Source organism: Panthera onca, chromosome F2 (assembly GCF_046562875.1).
Source record: "Panthera onca isolate mPanOnc1 chromosome F2, mPanOnc1 haplotype 2, whole genome shotgun sequence".
In the NCBI taxonomy this organism is placed as follows: domain Eukaryota; kingdom Metazoa; phylum Chordata; class Mammalia; order Carnivora; family Felidae; genus Panthera; species Panthera onca.
The window spans coordinates 40,005,814-40,032,473 of NC_138356.1; the positions used below are offsets into that span (position 1 = coordinate 40,005,814).

General features: G+C 37.7%; 1 protein-coding gene across 1 annotated transcript in view; it reads right to left on the bottom strand.

The window, feature by feature from the left end:
• Positions 1–26,660, bottom strand: part of TRIQK (triple QxxK/R motif containing) — a 139,433-nt gene that overhangs the window by 18,766 nt on the left and 94,007 nt on the right. Inside the window, exon 6 of the transcript XR_014136561.1 lies at positions 19,547–19,686. The gene's annotated coding sequence lies outside the window, so the exon portion shown is untranslated. The remainder of the gene's footprint in view (positions 1–19,546; positions 19,687–26,660) is intronic.

Below are 26,660 nucleotides of genomic sequence, written 5' to 3' on the forward strand. Positions count from 1 at the left end.
AATTCTTAGATCTATGGGTTTGTAATTTTCACCAAATTTGGACATGTGGGGCCATTATTTCTTGAACTTTTTTTTCTGCCCCTCCCTGTAGGTACTTCGTAATAAATAATGATATGCTTATTGTTAGGCCATTTGAAGTTTCCCAATGCTCTCTGATACTCTATTTATTTATTTTAGACTTTTTCTCTCAGTGTGTTTTATTTTGGGTACTTTCTATTGCTGTCTTCAAGTTCACTAACTTTTCCTTATCAACATCTAATCTGCTATTATTCTCATCCAGTAAAATTTTTCATCTCACAAATTATAATTTTAATCTGTAGAATAAGGATTTACGTTCTTTTTATATCTTCCTTGTTTCTACTTAACATGTTCTATCTTACCTCTAGTTTTTTGAAAATAGGAAATACTGTTGCAAGTTTTAATATGTTTGTGAATTCTAACATCTGTGTCAGTTCTGGGTCAATTTTTGATTTATTTTTCTCCTCATTATGAGTTTTATTTTCCTACTTCTTTGAATGCCTGTATTTTTTATTAGATGCTTTGATCGATAATTACGTATTGTCATATTCTTGAGCTTTATTCCGGGGCAAGTGAAGTTTCTTGGAAACAGTATGAGGATTCAAGGTCTTGTTTGTAAGATTTGTTAGATGCGACCAAAGCAGTTTTTGGTTAATTATTTGGTTAATTATTCCCTAGGGTTGCTACCAGACTTTGAGTACTCTCCTCAATGACTGGGAGACATTGAGTTTTTCTAGTCTGACAGCTGGAAACAAGCACTATTCCCTCGCCTGAAGAGGCTCCCTGTTCTGTTCCCTCTAATACTTTTGAGTGGTTCCTTCCCCAGCTATGGGTCAATCAGCACTCAGCTGAATATTTAGGGTCGAGTCTCTGCAATACTCTGGAGTTCTCTCTCTGTGCGGTTCTCTCCTTTCTGTCAATCTTTTCTGAAAATCTAGCTGCTTCAGCCTCTTGGGAATCTCTGTTTGCCTCCTCAACTCTGAGAGTATGCAGAGTCTTTTCTCCACTGTGGCTTCCCTTTCCCTGTACTGTGGCCTGGAAGCTTTCTCAAGGCACTAAGCTGGGATGATTACAGGGCTCACTTGATTTGTTTCCCATTAGGGAATACTGCCCTTTGTCGCCTGATATCCAATGTCTTACAACCATGGTTTCCTATAGTTTGTCTGGTTTTCTGCTTGTATGAATCAGCATGGTAAATTTAGTCTCTGTTAACCACCATGGTCAGAAGAAGTCTTTTTTATCTCAATACATTTATTATCTAAATATAATGTTAATAATAACAATTTAATTAAAACTTTCTCTTCTCCAATGAAGGAATTAAATTATCTAAATACATTAATTTGAAGTGTCCATTGTTCGATTTGTGCCTCAAGATATTTAGTGTTTCTTTCTGAGAGGAAAATGCATTTTTCTAATTATCTGAAAAATTAAAGTGATGTCTGGTTCTATGGGAAATGACACTAATTCCTTCTGGAAAGCTCTCAGTAACTTAGGAAAGAGCTTGGGAAACTGTTTACAAGTTTGTGTAGCTAAGATGTAAAGATCTCAGAAGTTGTCTAAGTCACTGGGTATCATATACTGAAAATAACTGGTTTCTCCCTAAAATGCTTTTACATAACAGGAATTTCCCCTAGAAACAAGAGTAGACTGGGTCTCAATATATATGGCAAGTTGGACTTAATAAATGATTGTGGAAAGCTTTTTTTTTCCCACAATTATTGATTGTATTAATGACTTTTATACCTTTGCTCCTACTTCTGAAAGTCCTTCTGGAAAGCAGTTACTTAATTCTTAAAGACTCCAGTTAGATGAAGTTTTTCTTAAAGCTTCCCCAGACAAATGTCAATCCCACCTTCTGTTGCTCTCATAGCATTTTGTGAGTAGTTATCATTTTAGCTCACACAGGGCTGTATGGTAATTATTCATTATCAAGTCTCTTTCCACCAATAAAACTATGTACTTTTACATGAGAAGGCCCTGTCATTCATATTCTTCTTGGTACCTTTCATTCACTCTTACTACATAGAAGTGATAAATACTTGTGAAACCAAATAACATACATAAGACACTCATAAATGGGGATAAGAAAATAATGTGATAGGAGCCACGAACGGAGAATAGCGAGAAGTAAAGGTGGATTAGTAGAGTGCGGTTAGATTAAGAAAGATGGGAAAAGTTAGTAAGAGCATCTACACTTATATCAGGAAAAATACCAAGTTACTGAATACTATTGATTAAGGAAGACAAAAAAAAATTACAAAATAATGTTATACATTTTTCCTTCCAAAAAAAAAAAAGTAGAAATTTAATCATCTTAAAAGTTTCTCACACAATGGGCAGAAGACAAGAGAAGTGTCCTTCTCTAAAGAAGACATCCAGATGGCCAACAGGCACATGAAAAGATGCAACGTACTCCTCATCAGGGAAATACAAATCAAAACCACACTGAGATATCACCTCACACCAGTCAGAGTGGCTAAAATGAACAAATCAGGAGACTATAGATGCTGGAGAGGATGTGAAGAAACGGGAACCCTCTTGCACTGTTGGTGGGAATGCAAACTGGTGCAGCCACTTTGGAAAACAGTGTGGAGGTTCCCCCCAAAATTAAAAATAGATCTACCCTATGACCCAGCAATAGCACTGCTAGGAATTTACCCAAGGGATACAGGAGTGCTGATGCATAGGGGCACTTGTACCCCAATGTTTATAGCAGCACTTTCAACAATAGCCAAATTAAGGAAAGAGCCTAAATGTCCATTAACTGATGAACGGAAAAAGAAATTGTGGTTTATATACAATGGAATACTACTTGGCAATGAGAAAGAATGAAATATGGCCTTTTGTAGCAACGTAGATGGAACTGGAGAGTGTTATGCTAAGTGAAATAAGTCAGGAAGAGAAAGACATATACCATATGTTTTCACTCTTATGTGGATCCTGAGAAACTCAACAGAAGACCATGGGGGATGGGAAGGGGAAAAAAAAGTTAGAGAGGGAGGGAGCCAAACCATAACAGACTCTTAAAACTGAGAATAAACTGAGGATTCATGGGGGTGGGAGAGAGGGGAAAGTGGGTGATGGGTATTGAAGAGGGCACCTGTTGGGATGAGCACTGGGTGTTTTACGGAAACCAATTTGACAATAAATTTCATATTAAAAAAAGTTTCTCACAATTTCAATATTTCAAAAATACCTGAAGCAAAGCACAAAATAAACAAATACCTTAGAATACCCCCCCTTCTCAATCCTCCCCCTTCCTCTCTGTACTCTGCTCCCCCTCATATTTTAAGGATATTTTCTAAGCACTGTAAAGCTATTTTTAGAACCACCTTTATAAATTTTCAGTATTTGCACTGAATACTGCATTTCTTTCAGAAATACTTAATATTTTACCACCACGATATAGACATTTCATCTTTAGGTCTCTGGTAAAAAACGTAAAATATTTTAAAATAGTATCTGGTTACAGCAGAGTGGGAGAATTTGATAACAAACAGAGAATGGATGAGCTTTACAATACTCAAAATGTCAAAATCCGGATATTGAGATAATAAGATCAGTACACAAAGTATCAGGTAACCTGAATTCAAAGAAAGTAAATCTGGCATGATAAGTTGGATAAAAATGTCAGTACGAAGGTTATTCTCCACTTGTTTCCCCTTTCTCCTGCATCCATTCTTCTCTCTATGCCGCAGAAGGCAGACAGACTCCAAATTTCACCTCTCTGACTCCTTTAACAAATTAGTACAAAAGTAAATATAAATACCTTATAATTTGCAACGTAACTTGCAATATTTTCTTTGCACACCCAAGAAATCATCTTGCACCACTTCTCTAAATCATATCCTATTTATAGGTCAGTTGTGACAATTTATTCGCCTCTCTCCAACTCCATCAACTCTCAGTTAAAATATAGTCACTCCTTTGTAGTTTGGGGTCCCAACCACATATTGCTCGTCTTCTTCAAGGCCTAATGGTAAGGAATGGAACAGGGAGAACAGGAAGCTAACTGGAAACCAAAGTCGCAGCCTATTTAGGGATGTCTGTTACTCCCAGTGTATAATGATCAAAGGAAAAATGGATGGGGGATGTGACTACTAACAGGCCTGCATGGCTGTCTCTCACCCTCCCCACCTCTCCTGAGTCTAGACCTTAGCAGCCGGCCAAGGGAGCGAGCAGGGTCTGAAAGTAGCCTGAGAGTGCAAGTTCCATGTCTGCTGCTTGGAGAATGTCTGCTTTACAGTGATTAGCAGTGATGCTTGCCAACGGCTCTCCAAGGGAGAAGGCACCAAGTGGGCCCTGGAATTTGCCCTGGGTCTGTTACTTCAAGGACAGAGGGAGCTGGGGAAGAGATCCATCTTTCTCATTCATTTAATCAAGCAGCTCAAGAGAGCCAAGAAAGAGTCTCTCTCACTACTGAGGGGTGACCGTGGGTGGGGTGGGACCCACTGGCTGCTCAACAGTGTTATTACCTTTTCTTCCTTGCCCCCCCCCCCACCCCTTGGGAGGAGCAAGTATGGAGTAGAGAGAATGAAGCCAGAAATGTCCCCTTCAAAATTCCCCAAACCTTGAGAAAACTTGAAAAGCCCTCTCTATCAAAATATAGAGATAGCGGATTCTTCCCTAAAAGATTCTTCCCTAAAAAACCTCCTTGGCAGGGCTAGTAAAATTATTAAATGAAGTACACATAGAGAGCTCCTAAACATGACCATACACATAGTAGGTATTCCATAAAATTAGTTTAAAAAGTAAGAATAGTCCTTGAACTATATTGTCTGAACTCCAATGGGAAGAAGTTGCCAGTAATTACTAATAATGACTAATTTTCAACACGCACTTTAGTCACTCCTTATATATATTATTGCTGTTATTAAGTACCTAACAAGGTTTGTTGGCCTAGAACAATGCATTGCCTCAAATTGAAAATAGGCAGTAATTCAATAGAAAAATTTACAGGCAGTGTAGAACCCCCTTAAATTGAATTAGACTCTTAAATATAGTACTTACAGTACCCTTGATGTAAGCTTTTTTAAAGCATTAGGGGAATCAAACAAACAAGGTCTATATTTTTGCATAGGGTGTTTTATGTTCAATGCTGCAATATTTATGTTTGGCACCATTCACTCCATGAGAAAATATAGGCTGTGTGTCTTTTATTTGCTTGATAGTTCAGACTCACTGATACCCAAGGGCTTACTACACCCACAGATTTTGTCACAATACTTATATTCTGAAAAGGGATTTTCACCATTCAAAAGCAAGCCAAGTCTAATTCTGTAATTTTTTTATACTGTAAGATGTTATTATTTAGTATGTGTGAAGTACCTAAAAGATCTATCATCAGTGAATATGACATAATATAATCTATTTTGCACAGTAAAACTGCTTGCCAATTTCTGTTTCATTTCCAACTGATGGCCAATTTAAAGAGTCTTGGTTTTTTTTTTTTCTGTTTTCTTAGTCTGTTATTAAATTTACTATCAAAGCAATTAAGAGAAAATAATTCAGTTCTTCTACACCTATTTTGAACAAATGGATTCTGACTTCATCATTTAATGAATGTTCTGTGAACAATTTAAATATTCTTTTCTTTGAGGAATTCTGAGAGTGCAGGTTTTGAAATAACAATAGTAAAGATCAACTCAGCAATATTATTTCCCAGGGCTATGTCATATACCTTTTTTTTTTTTTTTTTTTTTTTTTTTAAGAAAAGACAAGAACTTTATCTTGCTTTTGGTTGGAAGGAGCTACTGATGTTCATCAATTGGGAAGTCAGAGATGATAAAAAGAGACTATTGCATGGAGGAGACTGGAGCAAAGATCTACTGACCAAAGGTCAGAGGCTGAGCAAAGAAGCAAGATGGTAACTACATATAAGGTTCGAGACTTTCCAAAAGGAAGAAACTGCATTAGTCTCTCCACCAGACTGTGCTAGCATTTGCTGACTTGAGGACTATGCCACTTAAAATTAGTAGAAAGTAAACTAAGATAAAGATATAATCAACAACAACAATAATAATACCCATTATTCACTGAATATCTACAATGTGCCACATACTTCAGAGATATACACAAATACTATTACACATGAAGAAAGCAAAGCTCAGAGACATTAAGAATGTGGGTTAAGATCATGAAGTTCATAGATCATGCAACAAGGACTCAAGCCAATTCAAAACCTATACTTTTTCCACTAACCCGTTTTCATGTAAGAAAAAAAACAATACTCCTCAAACTGATCATTTGTATTTCATTTATACAGAAATTTTAAGCTATTTAGCCATTTGCCAGCTCTATTTCTGTATGGAAGAACTACACTAACTTCAGTTCAATCATGCTGACTCAATGGCACACAAGGGTTTATGATTATAAATACCTCTGTGATTCAAAAAGGCAACTGTTGTTCCATTTTTCCAATCCATCAAGTTGACTGTTTGCTTCAGAAAAAAACATCGCTACATGAGTTGTTGCATGTTGATAGAAGCCATTTTTAAAAAAGAATGGAATTAACATTAATTGTGCCAGGCCTTGTGCAAGACTTTGCTTTCTTTATCCAAGGTGAACTTTATGAAAGTTTAGGTCCATTTTATAGATGAGGAATTAAAAGCTCACACAGAACAAGTCAGTTTCCAGAGACTACAGAAAGCCAGTAGTCTAACACTCTTGACCAGAGTGGTGGTAACACAGGTGCAGAAGGAATGAGATAGACCTAGTGTTCAAGTCCTAGAGGTGCTCCAAGCCATAACCATGCCAGGATCCGGATCAGACATAGAGATACCAAGAAAGACTAAGTTTCTTGCCTTAACTTGCACATGGGTAGCAGTTTCTTTGATGACTCACTTCTGTAGTTGCCTTTTAAGAGGCATTCTTGAGAGCTTTACCAAAAATCAATTTCTTCGGCCCTCTAGTGTTTTAGACTTTAGGTGTCACACTTCAGGAAAATGTGCACCCCTATTGTTCCTTTACTAGAGAGTCACAGAGTTTGACTTTCTTTAAATTCAGAAAACCTGGACAGAGGGTTAAAGAAAAAAAATGCAACAGATGTCACAGCCCAGGATAGGATGGCAGCTAATGGATTATCTGTAACACTCTTTCTTCTTCCTTTGCCTCATCTCTTTATCATGTGCGTAGTGAAAAGAGAAGACCAAGAAAGAGAATAGAACAACCACTGTCAATATTTTCTTTTAATAGAATAAAAATTAAAAACGGGAAAAAAAAGAACACACAGAAAGATTAAAAAATGTTTAAAAATATTTTTGATATTATTTCAAGACCTACAAATGGATTATGAACTGAAGTTTGAAACACATTGGTCTAAAGAGATCATTTCCTAAGGAGTTCTAATTTCTCCATCTTTTAAAAACATTTTTTTAAACGTTTACTCATTTTTGAGAGACACAGTGCAACTGAGGAGGGGCAGAGAGAGAGGGAGACAGAATCTGAAGCAGGCTCCACACTCTGAGCTGTCAGCACAGAGTCTGACACAGGGCTTGAACCCACGAACCGTGAGATCATTACCTGAACCGGTCAGATGCTTAACCAACTGAGCCACCCAGGTGCCCCTCTCCTTCATCTTTGGTTGGCAACACAATTTAACCACAATGAGAAGATATTTCTCTCCCCAACTCCTGCTTTTTTATCCTTTTACTTTTTTTCTAGAGGAAGTCTTAAGTGTCTCCTACTAGTTGGAGACTTACCATTAAAATCTACCCTGTCCCCAATCACTCAAACCATTTAAACTTGTTGACTTTGTTTTACCCCCAAGACGACAAGAGACCAAATTATTAAAGTAAATCATGTCCAAACCCAACAAGGTAGCAATTCTTTTTATAATATCCCTAAAGTATGGCCATTTAACCTCTGCCTGAATCGTTATGTTAATGCCTTCATTGCCTAATTAATTAAGAGAAGGAATTCAGGTCAGATATGAAGAATGGTCAGGTATTCTTCTCTAAAAGCAATTAGCCACTTGGTTTTAACATTTATGTTCCTTGAAAACATTATGTTTATTTAAACTGTGCTTCCCCCTCTCCTTCCCCAATTCAGGTGTAAACAAAATAATAAAGTGTTAGCCTTTTCTGGTGCATCTGTGAACACAATATTAGCTTCTGACAGCCGAGGACGGCTGGACTTTCACCTTTACTTTATTTCCTCAAAATAACAGTTGTCAGATGCATAAATATAAACATGTCTATAAAAATAAAACCTCAGAAATTCACATATGCAGAGAATCATATGCTCATACTAGAATATCACAACACAACTCAATCAATTGATGTTTTAGACTTTTGAAGTTCAAGAGATAGTCAAAGACTTATTCTGATGCAAGTTAATGTGGTCAACCATATGATGTGGGAGCCCTGGAGTGCTGGGTAGGCTAGAAAGAAAATTGTTTTTTTTTACTTTGGGAGGAGGAGTCACAAACTCAAAAGCCCACAGGGACCAGAAGGATCACAGAAATGAGGGAAGTGGTAAAGAACTGGAGTCTCCTGGGAAGACTGTCCCCAATGGAAAGGAAGTTCCCACTACTCAGCACTAGCCACGGTTTTCCAGCAGAAGATGTAGTTCAGTTTTCTAGATTTTTCTATTTTTTAAAAGAAGCCAGACAACTTTTTTGTTTTAGGGAAATCTTTTTATTTTTAAATGTTGGACCCTAGCTCAATTAAAAACAAAAACAAAAACAAAAACAAACTACTGGCCAAACAAAATATATTTGCAGGCTCACGTGTTTCTAGTTTAGTAAACTTGGGTTAGGCAGATGGGCCACTTTCAGCTTCTTTCCTAAAATTCAATATTTATATTCATTTATTTATATACTCAGGCAAGAGTAAGTTATTTTCTAATGTTTTTAATGTGCTTAAGCTAAATTAGATAGGAAATGCCTTTGAGATGAATTATCTTAAAGCAATGGATGCTAGTTAAGGTGGAGACAGTTCTACTAGGTTGTAGCAGAGTGGGGGCCAGGAAGCCAGAATGAGGAGAAATATTTCTTTGTACGAATTATTGATGAAGACAGCCTTGCATCACCATCCAACAGAAGTTTCTGTAATGATGAAATGTTCTACATCTGCTCTGCCAAATACGATAGCCACTAGTCACGTGTGTGGCTGGCAATTAGCATTTGAAATGTGGCTCATATAAGAACAGAATTTTCAATGTTATTTAAGTTAAATTAATCAAATTAAATAGCCATATGTGGTTAATGACAACTGTATTTGACAGTACAGCTCTAGATGTATGTGTCAGAAGAGATCATCAGGTTCAAAGGTATCACTACTTGGTGTAAGCTAATTGGATATTGTCAAACTGATTTCCAAATTGGTTCTATTAACATATATATGCAAAAATTTTTGTTTTTTTATAGTTCAACTTCTTCAACACTTGTATTATCAAAATTTTAAATTGTGGGTAGTCATATGGGCAATAATGTCAGCTCTTGATTAGCTTACTCGCGATTTTCCTGATTATTAGTGAAGTTCACCATCTTACAATATTAAACATTTGAGTTTAAACTTTGAATTTTCTGTTCACATACTTTGATAATTTTTCTAAAAGTTATTTTTTTTTCTTTGTTTTCTATCTCTATCTCTTCTTTCCTTCCTTCTTTACTAATTTGTAGACATAATTGATAAATTCTCCATTTTAATTTTTTGTCAGTTATATGAATCGAAAATATCTTCTCTCAGTCTGTGTACTGTATTTTCACTGTTTATAGTGTCTTATTTGATCAGAAGTTTTAAAATTTTAATGCAGTACGGTGTGTCTATCACTTACTTTAGGACTTATGCAATCTGTGCCTTATTAAAGAAATTCTGGCTGAACCAATGTCTACTTTATCTAATATTAATATATAACTAGGCCAACATTGTTTTCATTGAGGTTTGCCAGGTTTAGTAAATAATTATAGGATACACAGTCAAATTTGATTTCCCGATAAACGATGAACTCTTTTCAGTATGTTTGCCTCATGCAATATTTGGAACATACTTATTATAATAAAAGATATTCCTTGTCTCTCTGAAATTAACATTTTTAACTGGTCATCTTGTATTTCCTCTGGCAACAATATGTTGTTTAGAAAATATCTACTATATATTTTTTCTCATTTTTCTTCCAAACTTTCAAGATCCTTATGCATTAAGTGTGTCTTTCATAACTAGCATTTAAATGAGATTTAGTTCCTTACCCAACATAAGGATCTGCCTTTTAAAAGGCAAAGTCCATTTACAATTTTAAATATAATTTATTGCCATTTATTGTGACTATTTTCCTTTAATATTTACCATGTTTTTTTGATGCTTATTTTTTCTCTTTCTCTGCCTTTTCCTGTATTAACTGGGATTTCCTCTTAATAGTCTCTGGCCCTATTATCTCAAGTTTTGAAGAAATCCCCTACATACTTTTTGCGCACTTTTATTTCATGATTCCAGGTATACATGTTTCCATGTTTCAGAGCATTTAATTATCTCTGCCTTTTCAGACAGAAATATTAATGTTCCTTAATATTTCTATTTGCAATGGTATGTTTATTGATGTTACAAATATGTGTTAAAGTGTTCTCTGGTTAAGTAAGACCTGTGGTTGTAACAAGATGAATAAGGCAGAATCCCTATGCTCGAGATATTTATAGATGCTATTGCCTCATAAAATAATAAACATAAAATACGTCTTCTTATGTAAGCGCATATATATATATATGAGTATGTGTGTGAAGGTAGCTCAGTACCTAACATCTATATATATCTACTGCTTATAAACACACACACACACACACACACACACATACTTATTCTACTGACCACTGCTATGATGGTGCATTGGTGTGAGACTGACCATATGCCAGGTACCAGTGGGGGGACACGTGGAGCCACTGACCCATAGTTTTCATAATAAAAAGTCTGCAGTGCTTAGAAATATAAAACAGTCTCACATATCATGATAGCAGTATTTGCAAAGCAATTTCATGTTCTTTTTCTCACTTAACTTTTCCAAAATTCTTATGGGAGTAGGAAAGATATTCTAAACCTCCGTAAAGTAGTAAAGTAGTAATTGAGACCCTAAAATATTTTTAAGAGATTAGTTCAGAAAGTGTTTTTCTGAATCCTAGAAAATGGATTTCTAGGATTCTGTAAACCTCAAATTTCAGGCATTATTTGATTTGTTACTATAGAATATGGCCCTTTTATTTTACTTTATTCACATTTTAAATATAGCCTAATGAAATAAACATATTTTAACCAGAGTTCTATGCTTTTTTCTTCACAAAGCCTTGTCTGAAAGATTAGAATCATGAAGAAAGGCACATCAAAAATTGTCTACTTTCAGAACAGAAACTCAACATGACCACATATACTGTGTTTAAATTAAACATCAAAGTGTATGTTTATGTTTTTAAAATTATAGTAAAAGAGCTAACATTTTCTCAGTACATCTTATAGTAAATCGTTCAATAATTAATGTTGCTATTTTAATTAAAATCAACCTTACAGAAAATGACTTAATCGTGTGTTTTATACAAGATTTTTCCTGGTTAAATTTCATAGTAGAATCCTAACCTCATGAGCTATGCAACCAAAACCTTTAAAAGCCATTGGATTGTGGACATGAGGTAGAAAGAAAGAACAAACTTCTGTCACTCTTTATGCAACAAGACCCATGAAGAGAAATTTTTTTTTTCTTAATCAGGAAAATGATGCAGATGACCTTTAAAAGGATATGGATAAAAAGAAGAAAACTTGTGGAAGACAGGCATAGCCACAGAAGGTATTGTGATTAATGTAATTCATAAGCAAATAAAAGCCATTCTCAGTTATCCAATTAAATATGTGTTTTGTTGGGGCACCTGGGTGTCTCAGTCGGTTAAGTGTCTGACTTTGGCTCAGGTCACGGTTTCACAGTTTGTGAGATCGAGCCCCGTGTCGGGCTCTGTGCCGACAGCTCAGAGCCTGGATCGCACTTCAGATTCTGTGCCTCCCTCTCTCTGCACCTCCCCCACTCACGCTCTGTCTCTCTCTCTCTCAAAAATAAATAAACATGAAAAAAAGTTTTTAAAAAAATAAAGTGGCTTCTCAGGGATTAGTTTGAAAATGTGTCTCTCACCCTTATGCCACAGACTGAAATCCAGTTGTTGGTCATGCTTCTATAAAGATTCAACAGATATGACACTGTTAGAAGTCAGTCTGCTGTTGAAAAGGATATCTGTGTAGGAAAGGAGGGATGCTACAGCAATCTCCTACGTACTTAGCATCGCACTGTAGGAGCAGAAGTTGGAGAAAGACATGGGAGGAGCTGTCTTCTAGGCATCCGTGGGTAGTAGAAGCATCTGCCCCATTCACTGCAGTGTGCTCACTGCCCTACACATAGCTTAACACGTATAAAGCACCTAATAAGAATTTCCTGAAGAAATGAATCAATGAAGGTTGAGCCCCAAAAATTACACATAAAAAATTACATTTTCTTTTCTCAGTCTTAGGTCTCCTAAGTTCAGACCAATCCAGGTGGATATCAAATAGACTATAAGATTGTGTCAGTTTGCTACCTAAGGGGCTTGGCATCAGGTCAGCCTCCTAGGCCCACGTATACATGCCACAGCATAAGGATCACACTTCTGTTCAATCATCTAAGCTTCCTTCATCATCGTCCACAGGGATTCCAGTGTCCTGGTGACCAGGCACAAGCTCTCAGGCCTCAGGCCCTGGGAATCAAAACTATCCCGTCTGCCCCAGTTAAATGAATTTAGCATCAGCTGTATTTGCTTCTTCCTTCTCTTCCTCTTGATAGACTAACATCCCTGGAATTAGGAAACCTAACGCTCCTTCTTACAAAACAAGCACTCTCTTCTGGGGGACTGCTTCTCTCTCAACTGTAACTACACGCTTGAGTACAAGTTGCCAATCACGTTATTCTTCCCTCCTCTCCCCCAACAGTTTAATTTCCGAGTGGATTGTGAGGTCGGAGCAATCAGAATCTGTCTGCAGAACGTTGTGAAATAAAGCAGAAAAAGAAATATAAGCCCTTCCCGTGTAAATCTGTGAAATATGGAGAATGGATCGGCTGATGGTCAAATTGTTTTATATATGTGAATGGAAATGGTCTGTAAAAACTAAGATGGTGGGAAAAGCAGATAAGGGAAAGATGATGAGAGAGAGAGAAGGAGGGAAGGGGAGAAGGACAAGAGAGAAAAAGAAAAAAGAGAAAGATGATAGGATGTGAGTTCAAGGTTCCAATTTTCCTTGAAGACTTAACTCCATCCCTAATCATCCCTCTGTTTTGTGAGGAAAGAGATGGTTCTTTTTGCCCACGTTAATATGATTTTTTGGTCACTTTCAATTAAATTATTGGGGATGATGAAGGATAGCAGTTGGAGGCTTGCCTCCCCCACTTTCTCAAACCACCTGAGGGTCGAGTGCTCTGTGGCCAAGTCCCAGTTGCCCACAATGGTAATCTGTTCATGAACAGCCTGTGTGGGCATCCTCCCACTTCTTGTCTCAGCTCTCCACTCCCTACCTGTGCTTCCTGTGGTTACCTCCCAAATAAATCCGTGGCGCTCAAATCCTTATTTCAGAATTTACTGCTGGGAAAGCCAACTATGGAGAAATAAGAATATTTTTATGCGCTACCATTTTCTGATCATAAAAATAACACTCATCCGCTGAAGGTAATTTGAAAAATAAAGAGGTACAAAGAAAACAAAAACTGTTAGAACATAATTGTAGCAGATATAATTACTAAAATTTTGATGTATTTCAATCCATATAAATAAATAGAAAGTATTTGGATTGTGTTAACCAAGTGTGAATCTCTATACCACCACCAAGATGTATAACTTAGCAACAGATATTTTACTTTTGCCTGTTTCAGTTTTTTTTTATTAGTAAGGTGTGTATACACAGACACACACACACACACACACACACACACAGACACACACACAGACCCACACAGACCCCAACGAGATTGCTGCAAAGGTTAAATGCAATAAAATATGTGAAAGTATGTGTTGCAAAGCAGGTGTCTAATATCCATCATTATTGTTGTTCTTTGTTTCAGGGATTTTCAGTGAAATAGAAGATCTATAGGGCACCTCAGTGGCTTACTCAGTTAACTGTCTGTCTTCGACTTAAGCCATGATCTCGCGGTTCGTGGGTTCGAGCCCCGCGTTGGGCTCTGTGCTGACAGCTCGAAGCCTGTCAGCTTCAGATTCTGTGTCTCCCTCTCTCTCTGCCCCTCCCCTATTCGTGCTCTGTCTCTGTCTCTCTCCCTCAAAAATAAATAAACATTAAACAATTTAAAAAAAGAAACAGAAGATCTACCCATGCCTCGTGCAGCCTACTTGGTACTTTTACTCAGACCCATATTTTCTAATACTTAGAAATATAAAGATCATTGTTTTTCTAAGTGCAGTTGAGAAACCACGAATACCAGAATCACCTAGGGAGCTTATTAAAAAGGGAACTTCCTACATCCCACTAAATCGGTCTTTGAGATAGGGCCTGAGAATATGCATTTCAATAAAGCATCTCCCGTGACTCTTGTTTCTGCTAAAGCAGGAGAAGCAATCATTTAGCTGAAGCTAGTAAATGCGGCCTCAGAGGACTGACACCAGGCCAGTTTCCCGCATCTGTGGGAGTCAAGCCCCCTGGTGAACAGACGCGCACTGAGACTTTGCCTACTCTGAAACTTCACAGCTGTGAATAGTCTGAGCTTTGAAGCCAGGGAGACTTGAACTCAAACCCCAGCTTCGCCATATACTTGCTGTCAGATCTTAAGCAGGGTAACTCAATCACCACGAGCCTCAGTTTCCTCCCACGTGAAATATGGGTGATAGCGATAAACGCCTCCAAGGGTTTGGGACGATTAAAGAGGATAATAATTCAGGCAGAGTACAATGCACGTCACCTGCACTGGAGCAAGTGCCCAGTAAATGGTCGGCATCTTCATTACCACCGTCATCTGCTCTCGGGGAGCACCGGAAGTATACGACCAAGAAAGCATCTCTTGAAAACATCCAACTGTTAAGCTGTGGTAGGGTTGGTTGCTCAGTGAGAAAATGTACTAAAAGATAAAGCTTTGACTTAAAGTTTGGATGTCAGAAAACTTACTATCTAACTGAGCCATCTTTGTGCGGGACAAATTCTAGAACCAATGGACTGCCTAGACAACACCTGAAGAGTGGTATCTGCCCAGGTGCATCAGGAGACTGCGTGGTCACCGTGCTATTGATCCAACCTCCACCCTGCAAAGAGCCTGGGATATGGAAAATCCCAGTGTTGCACAGGCTGTCATTTTCTGTTGGTATCTAAAAACTGTGATCCCTCTCTTGCCCAAATCGGCGGCTCAGGGCTAACACTACGCTTTCCAATTTTGCATTAAATAAATGATTTCATTGTTGAGCAGATTATATTTACCAGAAGGAGTTACTTTTTAGGTTTGTCTCCTCTAGTGTAACAAATAATGTTAACAGATAAAATTACAATATAGTTTGTAGTAGGTCATAATTTAATTTCTGTGGCTGGGGGTGAGGGATGATGCAGTGGAGAACTGCAAGTACAGATTTAGGATCGTTAGATTATTTGGGTGCTCATTCCGGTGCCATCACGAGCTGGCTGTGTGACCACAGGGAAATTACTCAACTCTGCTGTTTCTCAGTTCCATCAGCTGCAAAATGAGAAAAATGCCACCTGCCCTAAGTCCCTCAGAGACTGGTAATGAGATCAAATGAGACGCCGCGTAAGTGCTTTGAAAAAGTGTGACAAAAGAACACTTACTTTTCATAAAGGATGGAGCCTCACTTCTTAAACAGAAAGCACCCATGTCTTCTTTTAAGCCACCAAATAGAATTGAAAAAGGCAATGTATAATTATAATAAAGCTCAAAAGATCTGGTCTCCTGGGCCTCATCTTCCTTGCCCTCCCATTGTTGTGGCCGATGATTAATCATCAGGTTCTTGACTTCCCTCTTTGCTGATTGGCCACCCTAGGGTCGTAGCCACTTTTCAAATCCATCTTTGGGCTTTGCAGCTATGCAGGGCAAAAAGCCTTCCCTAGCGTTAGGGCCTGCCAAAGCTGAACCCGGAACCCCCATTAGCCTAATTGACAGCATGACTTTCCCCTGGAGAGAAGAGTGATAATCTAGCTATTTATCTTGTCTGCAGGTTTATCACCACTGTGCTCAGGCAGAGATGTTTAAATATAAAAATGAGGTAAGGCACATTCTTGCCAGACTACGTGCCATTAAAGCCAGGTTGGGGGTCAGAAGCATGAAAGGGGAGCATCTGGGATTGTGGTCTTCTCCGTTGCCACTTAATGTCTCAAGTGGCCTTGGAGTAAGGGGCTGCCCACGAGGGCACGAAAGGACACCTCTTGGTAATTGGGAGCAGGCTGGGGCCGTGTGGCCACCGCTACCCACGGAGCCGCTGCCTGCAAGCCGCTAGACTGCCGCTTTTCCGCAAGGCAGGAGAGGCCCATTAGAAACACGGAGGGGCGGTTTAATTCTGCAACAAGATGTGTACAAATGGATGCCTCCTATCGAAACCCATGCAACAGCTTCCAAAGTTAATTAAAAGCTAATTTTCTAATGAGGTGGCAACACTGGCAACAACACGCTAGCAGTATGAGAGCTGCAGCCAGCAGCCGGTGAGGGAACAGGCAACCTCCTTCTTACAGGATGGAACATCCTACCTGCATCCATTCATTAGCCTCCAGCTGTATTGCTTTCATACCAGACACCAGCATACGCTGTCATAAAACTCAGAAACTGTTTTGGCATTGCCAAGATATCGTGGATACTTATTTTACAGCAGGACCCTCTCCGGGCATAACACCATAGGCAATGAGATCCGTTCCTGGAAATATTAAATCCAGGGGGCAGTGCCGTGGACGTTCTGTTATGTCAAGTGACATGGCATTTTAATCCTTTGGGCAATTGTTAATTGTAAGCCAGACTTGCAATTAGCCTTAATAAATAGAGAGAAAGTGCCTTAAATTAACTGCACTTATGTTGGTTTTGCCTCTTGTTTTGATTTCAAACACATAGCCAAGCAGGATGACTCACGGCCATTATCCTAATGATATGGGTCTCCTGGCCATAGGCAGAGTGTGCCAGGCACCTGTGGCTGTTCCTTGGCATTCTTCGCAGGGAGTGGATAATGATGTCATGCAAATGATGCTGAGAATCGTGAAAAAAAAAATATTTCTACAGAAACTCCAGGATTCTGGATACTTAAGATGTAACTTGTTTGTTCAATTCTATCCATAAATAATTAGAAGACATATTTAGGCTCTCCAACATAGTCTAGGAAACAGAATAAAAAATTATTACATAGTCATCTAACGGTAAGCAGCAGATAGAAAAATCCACTTTGAATTTTCTGCTTCTACGGGAAGCTTCTGGCCGCCAGGTCAATAGAAGAGTCATTTTTTTTATTTGCTCATCCTTTTAGAAAACAGTATAGAGTTAGGGCGTTTCAGTTAACTGGTCTTTAGGTACACTCTTTATCTCTTATTCTTGGGCTCATTTTCTCTCCCTCACGATCTCACTTGTAGCTTCTGTCTCTCATTCTTGTATTCATTTATTCTCTCAGCCTCTTGTCTCTGCTCGTTGTGTCTCTTTCTCTCACTCTTGCTCTCTTATAGTCTTATATCCTAGCACTCTCTAGAGTGCTCCAAAGCATATAATATGGAGGTTATGTCTGTGTTGTTACCAGTTCAGGGAAACTTTAAGAAATGCCCCTCACATCTCACTGGCCAACACCGAGTCACATGTCCATACTTAAATCGATCACCAGAAAAGGGAACAAGACCATATGATTGGATCAGATTAACCCGGACTTATTCCCTGGGGTTGGGGCTGGCCTGACCTCCCCAGAAGCAATGGTTGTGCAAATAAGTGTGGCTACCTCAACAGAACGTGGGTTCTGAAGGAAGGGTAAAGGGAAAATGGCTGCTGGACCAGCAACCACTAGTGTCTGCTAGGAGGATCACAAGAAATATATAAAGCATCCCAAACAGAGAGAGAAGAATGGGATCTGAATAACAGCTCTGAGGACTGTTCCCAGAAGAGTCAGATGACCGAAGCTGCGCCCTCTGGAGAGGAAGTAGAGTTCCATGTTCTGTGAGACTAGGACCTACACATGCTGGCCGCTGTAGAAAAACCTTAACCAGTCCTAGGACAAAAAGGAGTTAGGTATCACTCTCGTGTTCTTTTAACAAATGTTGGTTGAGTGCTAACGATGTGGCCGGCACCTCAGAGGACCTATGGTCATGACAAGTGAACAAGATGAAGTTCTGACTCTCATAAAGTGGACTCGCTAGCAAGAGAAAGAGATGATGAGTGGGTTAAATCCGTAAATAAGTAATAGACTGTGAAGAACCTGAGACTGAAATACAGCAGACGGTTCCTGGTTTAGGACAGGAGCAGGGAATCTTAACCAGGCTCGCTAGGAGGGCATCTCTGAGGAAGCAAGGACAAACATAAAATAGGAATGGGAACTTACAAAGAGCTGAGCACCTGCTACAAGTGGCATACAAGCTAAAAGGAATGTTCCAACGACTTCTTGACTTGTCTGATGATTATTTCATTTCTGAAACATTATCGTAATCATTGTGGTTAAAAAGTCATTACTAAGGACATACCATCTGCTAAGAATTTTGTGTGCCTTATTGATTCATTTAATAAATATTCATGACTCACCTACTATGTGCCAGGCACAGTTCGGGACAAGTGCTAAGGAACAGCAATTAACGAAACCAATGACATTTCTTGGGTTGGGGAGCTGACATTCCCATTTAATTCTCACCCGTTAAAAAACAAACACACAAACAAGCCATGAAGTAGATCCTAATCACACTTAGCAGATGGGAATACTGTTGCTTAGAGATATTAAATACCTTGATTAACATTATTTTTCAAAGCCTTGACTTTTTCTATTATACACTGCCTTAAAGGAACCAGTGATACAAAACAGCTGTGGTAGAAAATGCAGGTGGTAATCAAATCTTATGAAGGCAGTCTTCAAAATATCTCAAGTAAAGGTAGGGATAAATCTGTGATGTGAGACCCTACTATGAATATTATTAAAATTCAATTATTTATGTTAAAATTTTAATTGCCTTGATACAATTATGATAATCCTAATGAAAATGAAAATGAGAAAGTCAATAATGGTGGCTTCAATCAGGATTTTGTCCACAAGTGTCCATGGATGAAAGTCATTGGTTTATCAGTTCCGCGAAATTATATGAAATTTGAATGTCTAGGGGCCTTATTTGGGGAAGGGATGTCCAGGGCTTTAGATTCCTAAAAGTTTGATCCTTCAAAATGGTCTAGAACCATCACTTCAGAAGTTACATATATCCCCAAAGGGAGCTTTCCAATGGATTTCACTGTAAAAGGGTATATTAAAGAAGAACACATAACCAAAAGTACCAGACACTTCTAGAGAATACCATCAGGAAATCTTAGGCCCTACATGAGCTAAAGTGACTGGAAATTGTTAAGGAAAAATATATAAAAAAGTTTCACTTACTGATATCCCACATAAGAGCAGGGAAGGTCCAGGTTTGCCTGTGGCTCAGGTCCGATTGCACAATGCTGACAGCTGACAAGCAGAGAACAGATCTGATAAGGTCTGATGATTTTTCTACCTTGGTTGTCAAGGACAGTGATCTACAGATAGGAAAAGTAGGACGAAGGCTGGTAAGAGGAAATCGAAGCCTGAAATCCATAAGAAGACTGTAAGAATTTCTATGTCTCAATTGCTCTGGTCTCTTAGCTTTCAAATATTCCTTATTTAGAACTTCAAGAAAACTTAGTGTCAGCTCATCAATCTAACTTCAATGTCCTTATGGAATCATTAAAATTTGAAATTTTGGAAGGCTGGAGGTGGGCAAACTTCACTCTGATGATCCAAAACAGGTCAGACAACTTGACTGCAGTCAAGAGTAGAGAAGGGATTGTTTAAAATGTATTTTGTGAGCGCTTAAAATGAACCCAGGCTCACTTTCAGGCTTATTTCCTTTTAAGCTAGCGCTTCTCAAATAAAAGCTTATGGAAACACAAATGCAGTAAAATATTGCTTTCTACAGAATGTTTAATAAACTCCCTATTTGGGAACATTTTTTTTTTTTCTAGAGCAAAGTATAACATGATCCTACCAATGTTAACTATGAACATGGACAAACCAAACAGAAGTGGTATCACCCACTCAAATACCGGTCTTACTGAAAGCAAAGAGATTTGGAAGCTAAATAGACATGGTTAAAAGACTGTCTCTGGAATCAGACATTTTTATTTTGGAAACCTAGAACCATTATTTCTAAATTATGACCTTGAAAAGGTCACTTCACTTTTTGAAGCTTCAGTTTCAGTGTAAAATAGGGAAAACAATGTTATCTCTCTCCCAGGGTTCTGTGAGGATCAAAGAAGATGATCACATGGGCTTACCAGCGCACCTAGACTGGCACGATGCTCAATAAAGGATACCTTCTGTTGCGATTTTTATTCCTAGGTAATTAAATGTAGTGGTTTTGGTAGTTGTAAGCGCACGCAATGCTCAAGGAAAGGGGTCAATATAATAGCATAATAAATTTTAGAACTGTTAAAGAAATTATCATATGAAGAATATTAGTAACAAGCGTAATAAGCCCTAATCTCCTCACATGTTAATATAATGCTCCATTAAAACGTTATTAATAATCATTAATGCTAATTGTATTTCAGAGTGAACTCTGCCAAGGTTCCCAAAGAACTGTGAAGTCATACATAATAAATGTCTAAAACATTATAAAAACTTGTGAAATAACAGTATTGATGTACATATAAGTGGTTCATTGAAAGTAACTGAAGAAAAGATAACCACTCTAATTTGCATATTTGTAAATGTGTTTCTGTATTTTAGTGTCCATTTATTCAGGACTGTAAAAAAAAGATATCTACTTCTCAGTGAATCATTACCATAGCCATCACTCACTGAGATGCTCCTGCAACCACAGTATTTTCAACAGGACAGGAATCCAACAGGACTGAGTCTGTTCAGTCCTTAATTTGGAGTGTGGTAGGCAATTCTGGAAGTTGCTAACCAAATGACCTTTTTCTCTGACTCTACTGTGTCATTCTAACATTTGGACATTCCTATTTATTTATTCTGTATTCAGTCCATTTATTGAGTTTCAGCAATCCAAGGCCAATGTAGGAAAGGATGTATTCGACACGGGGCCAGCCTGCAGGGGGATAAAAGGTTACATAAATAATTCGAATCCTTGATGAGCTGTGGTAAGTGCCTTATGAAAAGTACAGTTGTGCTCTGGGGAGGAAGAGAAAGTGCCATTTCAGTTGAGTCCTGAGGCACCAGTCCTATAGATTTGTGAGTGAGCAGGCGGCAGTGACAGTGGAAAAAGAACCTGGACAGGTGATAAAGCACCATCAAAAAGCAGGGAGGGGAAACAGGTGAGCACTGGGGAACAAATGGCTGTTTTTAGATTTAATTAGATTGGAACAAGGGGTTCATGTGGATTAAGGACTGAGAAATGCTAAGGACCATAGATCAAACCCCAAGGGATACTGAAATTTAAGGCCCAAGAGAGAAAAGGGAAGCCACACAGGGAGCTACACGGAATCAGGTGGAAAAGTGGAAAATAAAAATAATGTGGAGTCAGGAGAAGAAAGTGTGTCAAGTAGAAGATTGTTTCCAACAGTGTCAAATCCCCAGGCAGGCAAAGTGAGAGCTGAAAAGTGTCCATTGAGTTGGATAGTCAGGCCATTATCAGTAATCTCAGCTAGAACAGATGTAGAGATATGAGGAGGAGAATGTAAGTCAAAGTGCAATAGGTGGGGAAGGAAGGGGGGAGTTAGTGAACGTAGGTGAGCCTTGAAAGATTGCTTTTCCAACAGTTGGTTATGAAGAGAAAACTGAAAGCACAGTATTAAGGGCCTGGAAGAAGATGCTCACAGTAGGGAAAGAGGGGGCACGAGGCAGAAATGAGCACAGGGGTGAAGGTGGCAGGATGTGAAGTAAACACAGCTCGCCCCTTGGCTGGAGAAGGGAAGAAGAATCGGGTGGGCCAGCCAGGCTTCTACAGTAGGATGTGCCAATGTAGAAAATAGATAAGGAAGAGAATGCAGAAAGCAGATGATGAATTCTTCTTGGGATGATCTCATTCTGAGGTCCCTCTGAGTCTTATTTTGTAGAGCAACGATCTCTAACGTAGAATCGGTGCATCTTAAGACACTAAAGATGTTTGCTATTCATTTCCTGGGCCACACTGCAGTTTACACATGTGTATTACATGTGGTTAATTTTATAAAAATTAGAATCTCTGTAACACTTTCTGATGAGATTGGAGTGACAATAAAAATTGTTTTTACTACTCAGAAATATGGAGCTTATCTTGTAGTATAGTACTTGTAAGAGCAGTAAAACTGAAGAGACGTTGCATTTTCTTTTGCAAAAATACAGATACTGCAGATTTGTTGGTCTTTTCCTTAATGAAACATGTTGTCTGCTTAGATCATAGGAGACCATGCTCAACTAGTGTTCCTACTTCAGTACCCACTTTTCTCAGCCTTTCTCCCTGGATCTTCCTCATCTTGCTGATTTCTTGATATTGACATGCCTAACAATTTTTCCAACAACCTCTCTTCTCCATTTTAACTCATTCCCTAGGAGATCTCTTCCAACTTCATGACTTAAAATGTCAGCCTATATGACTTCCAAGTTTGTATTTTTGGCCTGGACCTCTCCTTCAAAACTTGAGTCTTGTGATATTCAACTGCCTATTCAACATCTCCACTTTAACTATCTCACATATATTTTTTTGAACACCTACGTGTGCCAGGCACTAGTTTCAGCACTTGGAATACACGATTGACTAGGAAAAAAACCTTTGCCTTTATAGACCTTACATGCCAGTGGTTGAAGACTGAAAGACAGACAATATCCAGAACAGATATTTGCAGAATGTTCAAAAGGGAGTGTTCAATATGAAGGAAAAGGACTATGCTAAATGGCTGGGGGATACTAGAGGCAGGAGAGGTGGCATCAGATTGCAATTTTAAATAGGGTAGTTAGGCCTCAAGGAGAAGGTGACATTTGAACAAAGATGAGAAAGAGGGGAAAGAATGAGTCATAAAGATAGAACAGTGAGTGCAAAGGCCCTCAGGTCGAAGCATGTCTGGTGCAATCAAACCCAGTGTGAATTGTGGCCGTGTCAGAGCAAGTAGGAGAATGGGGACACTCATCCCACCCCCTCTACCTTCTGTTTTACCCAAGCACTTCTCATCTCCTGGCATCCTGTGTTTATGTATTTTTATATATTTTTTTCATTTGTCTATTTCATAACTCTTCTTACCTACTCTTCCAGAATGTGAGCTCTGTGTGGACAGGGATTTTATTCATTTTAGTTGACTACTACATTTCCAGTTCCTAAAAAGTGCCTTGCATGTCGTGGACATGCAGTAAACATTTACAGAGTGAATGAATAAATTAGAAAGAACATGGCAGTATGGTAGACCTGTATCTGCTCACATTTATGCATCTTTTGATTTAAGACAGAAAAAATTGGGGTCTTTTGATTAAAGACAAAAAAAATTTGCTGTAGCCACAGGCTATTGAAGTCTGGGAAAAAATACATTACATATTTTTTTAAGAATATGTATCATAAGCTCTATAAGGCTAAAAGGAAAATAACGAATATATAAATATTACTAGGGAATATTTCTGGGTACTATGATTTGGGTTGAGGTTTTTTTTTATTAGTTTTATATATTTTTTCTTTAATGAACATATATATTAAAGAATGATAAAACATAAATACACATCCATCTCCTAAGCCTGTGATATTTGGTATATTGATTTGAACTTGTGAAAGAGAGAGAGGAGGTTAGTGTATATTAAAGCCTTGCTTTGGGATCTTATTATAATTTTTGGTTCAGTAGACTATAATTGTGGTGTCCCTCCACAAGCCACAATTTAATGAACCTGACGCCTCATTTCTAGGACCAAAGAGGATTGGGAAACCTGGAGCTCGATAATGCTGTTTTGTTTCATTAAATGTTCTCACTGTCTGTGTGGAAATAAATGTGACTTGTCCCTGACAGATGATAAAAGGCAGCAGACATCATTAGTGTCCATCACATGACTCCTGACACCTACTGGAGAGAGGGCCTCTGTTTGCTCATGATCAGAGGTAAAATCTTTCTACAGATTGATTTGAAATTGCTTCTTAACTTCAATGTTCAGATCTAGCCATGAAACCAAGAGTGCCTTCCTATTCCAACCTTAAAAACCTTCTGAGGTTTTAAATCATTTCAGCTCTGTATTTCAGTCTGTTTCAAGGGGCAGCAATGTTCACAAAGAAAGAGGGCTCCATGGAATGCTTTATTAGAATTTCAAAAAAGTGCCATCTCTCGAACTGCTCATTACCAGGAACAACCTGATGCCAAGCAATTTATGATTATTAAAACATATAATTTGCATATAAATTAAATGAATTAATAAATAGCAGAGATTACAGTAATGTGTTATATTTCCTTATTGTTTGCTATTTTAATTTTTACACATGCTAAAATAAAGAACAAAATGTATAAGTTTTCTTTTGTGTTTTTATAGAGAAAGAATTAAGAAAAATATGAATTGGAGAAATTAGCCTCTATTATTTCATGAGAATGTGTTCTCAGATGGGTGTTTCCCTTGAAACATGGCTTCCTTTTAGAAAATTGAACTATATTTTAATTGTTTTAGCAGATACTTCGCAACATTTGTTCATGTAAGAAAAATTTTAAAGATCTATAAATAACCCAAATGTTTTGCTTTAAATATCACATATAAAAACATTTTCTTATATCAGTAAATGATAGCTTTAATAACCAAATAACAAATATTTATTGAGAAACTATTATGTGTAAGTTAATGTACCAGACACTATGGTAAAAATCAAAACTACTAGACCCCTCCCCTCAAATTATAGAGTCCAAATAGGGATATGCAACTTATAGACACACAAAAAATTTAAAATCAAAAGACAATAAAACCTGTAGAAAATAAATTCAAGGTGATCTTACACATTTAACCTAGAAAAGACTCAATCTCAAACTATTTCCAAAGAAATTCTGGGACTAGAAATAATAGTGTCCTCCTGAAACTGAATCTCTCCTCAAGTCTTCCCCCCAAAATGATAATATCAAAAAAGAGTACAAATAAAATCCCAAATGACTCAAGCCTTTATAGCTTTATTTACAGAAAATATCATGATCAAATTACCCATAAACAGAGATATAAACACCACATTCCAAAAGATCTCCTGAGCCTGTAGATGCCAAACACAGGAAAAAGGAAGCTTAAGAGATACCATTAGAAAGTGGAACACTTTTTATAAAAAGAAAGTACAATGCAAAGTGTCAGAATTTGGGGTCTAGTATCTGGTGGTTTACAGTATCAGCTACAGGAAAGAGGTTTGAGAAAGAGTGGTCCTGAAGAAGTCAGAAGTTTCAAAAACCATTACTTCCTGGAGACAATCCTAAAAGTAGAGAAAATATTATCCCCATGAGGATGTAGTAGAAGTGAGAAAGAAGAAAGAAGTAAGAGAGGGAAACTGAGGATCTTTCAGAAATAAAAGACACAGGCATACGAATTCTGTCTCTCCTACCACCAAGACTATTCATATAAGAAACCAGCCTTACCATGCTGACAGAAGGGGGCACTCCTGGATTACAGACTCTACCCCCAAAATAAGTAGGAATAGGAAAAAAATATCAAGCCAACTCCATACAAAGCTAATGGAAGAAGAAAACCGAAAATTCAAATCAAAATACTTCAGCTGATGAAATGCTCCCTACCAAAGAAGAGAAAACAAAAACAAAAACAAAAGGAAAAAGAAAAATCTGCAAAACAGAAGGGCACTCTAACACAATTTTTAACATAATTGAAAATCGTCAAATAAGCAGCTGTAGATTGGATATAGATATGCAGATATACATATGGATGTATTATTGATACACATAAGAATCAAAAATTTAAAAATGAATCCCATTACTTGAAAAAAAAGAAAGTAAATCATTAAGAGTTAATTAATCTCAGTGAACAACCAAAGAAAAATAAACAAGTCCATCTCAGAAATAAATAAATTAAAATGTATCCAAGGTATTATAGGTTCTAGTGAAACTGAGTAAGAGACTTTGAAGAAAAGCAAGAAAACAATCAAGAGGATAAAAATGAGATAAGCTAAAATGGTCAAAGAGAAAATGGTTGAAATGGAAGATATGCAAAGAGAGTTCAACATACATATAATTGAAGTCTTTGAAGAAGGAAAACAAAATGTGCTGTAACTGATACATAAAACTATAATCAAAAGAAATTTTTCAGGACTAAGATAATAATTGTTTTTACATATTCAAAAGGCCCACTGTGTGTCTTTGAAAACTCAGAAACAAACTCTGAGACATGCCCTAGAGAAACAATTAAGAATTTAAAGGCCAAGAAAAACATTCAGCTTATACAGACAGTAAGATCAAATTACTTCCAACTGCTATTTAAAAAAAAAATAGGCTGGCATCAAACTTCTCAAGAGCAACATACAAAATAAAGCATCAGTGGAAAACGTGTTTTTAAAAATTTTATCGAAATCTAAGTTAGTTAACATATAGTG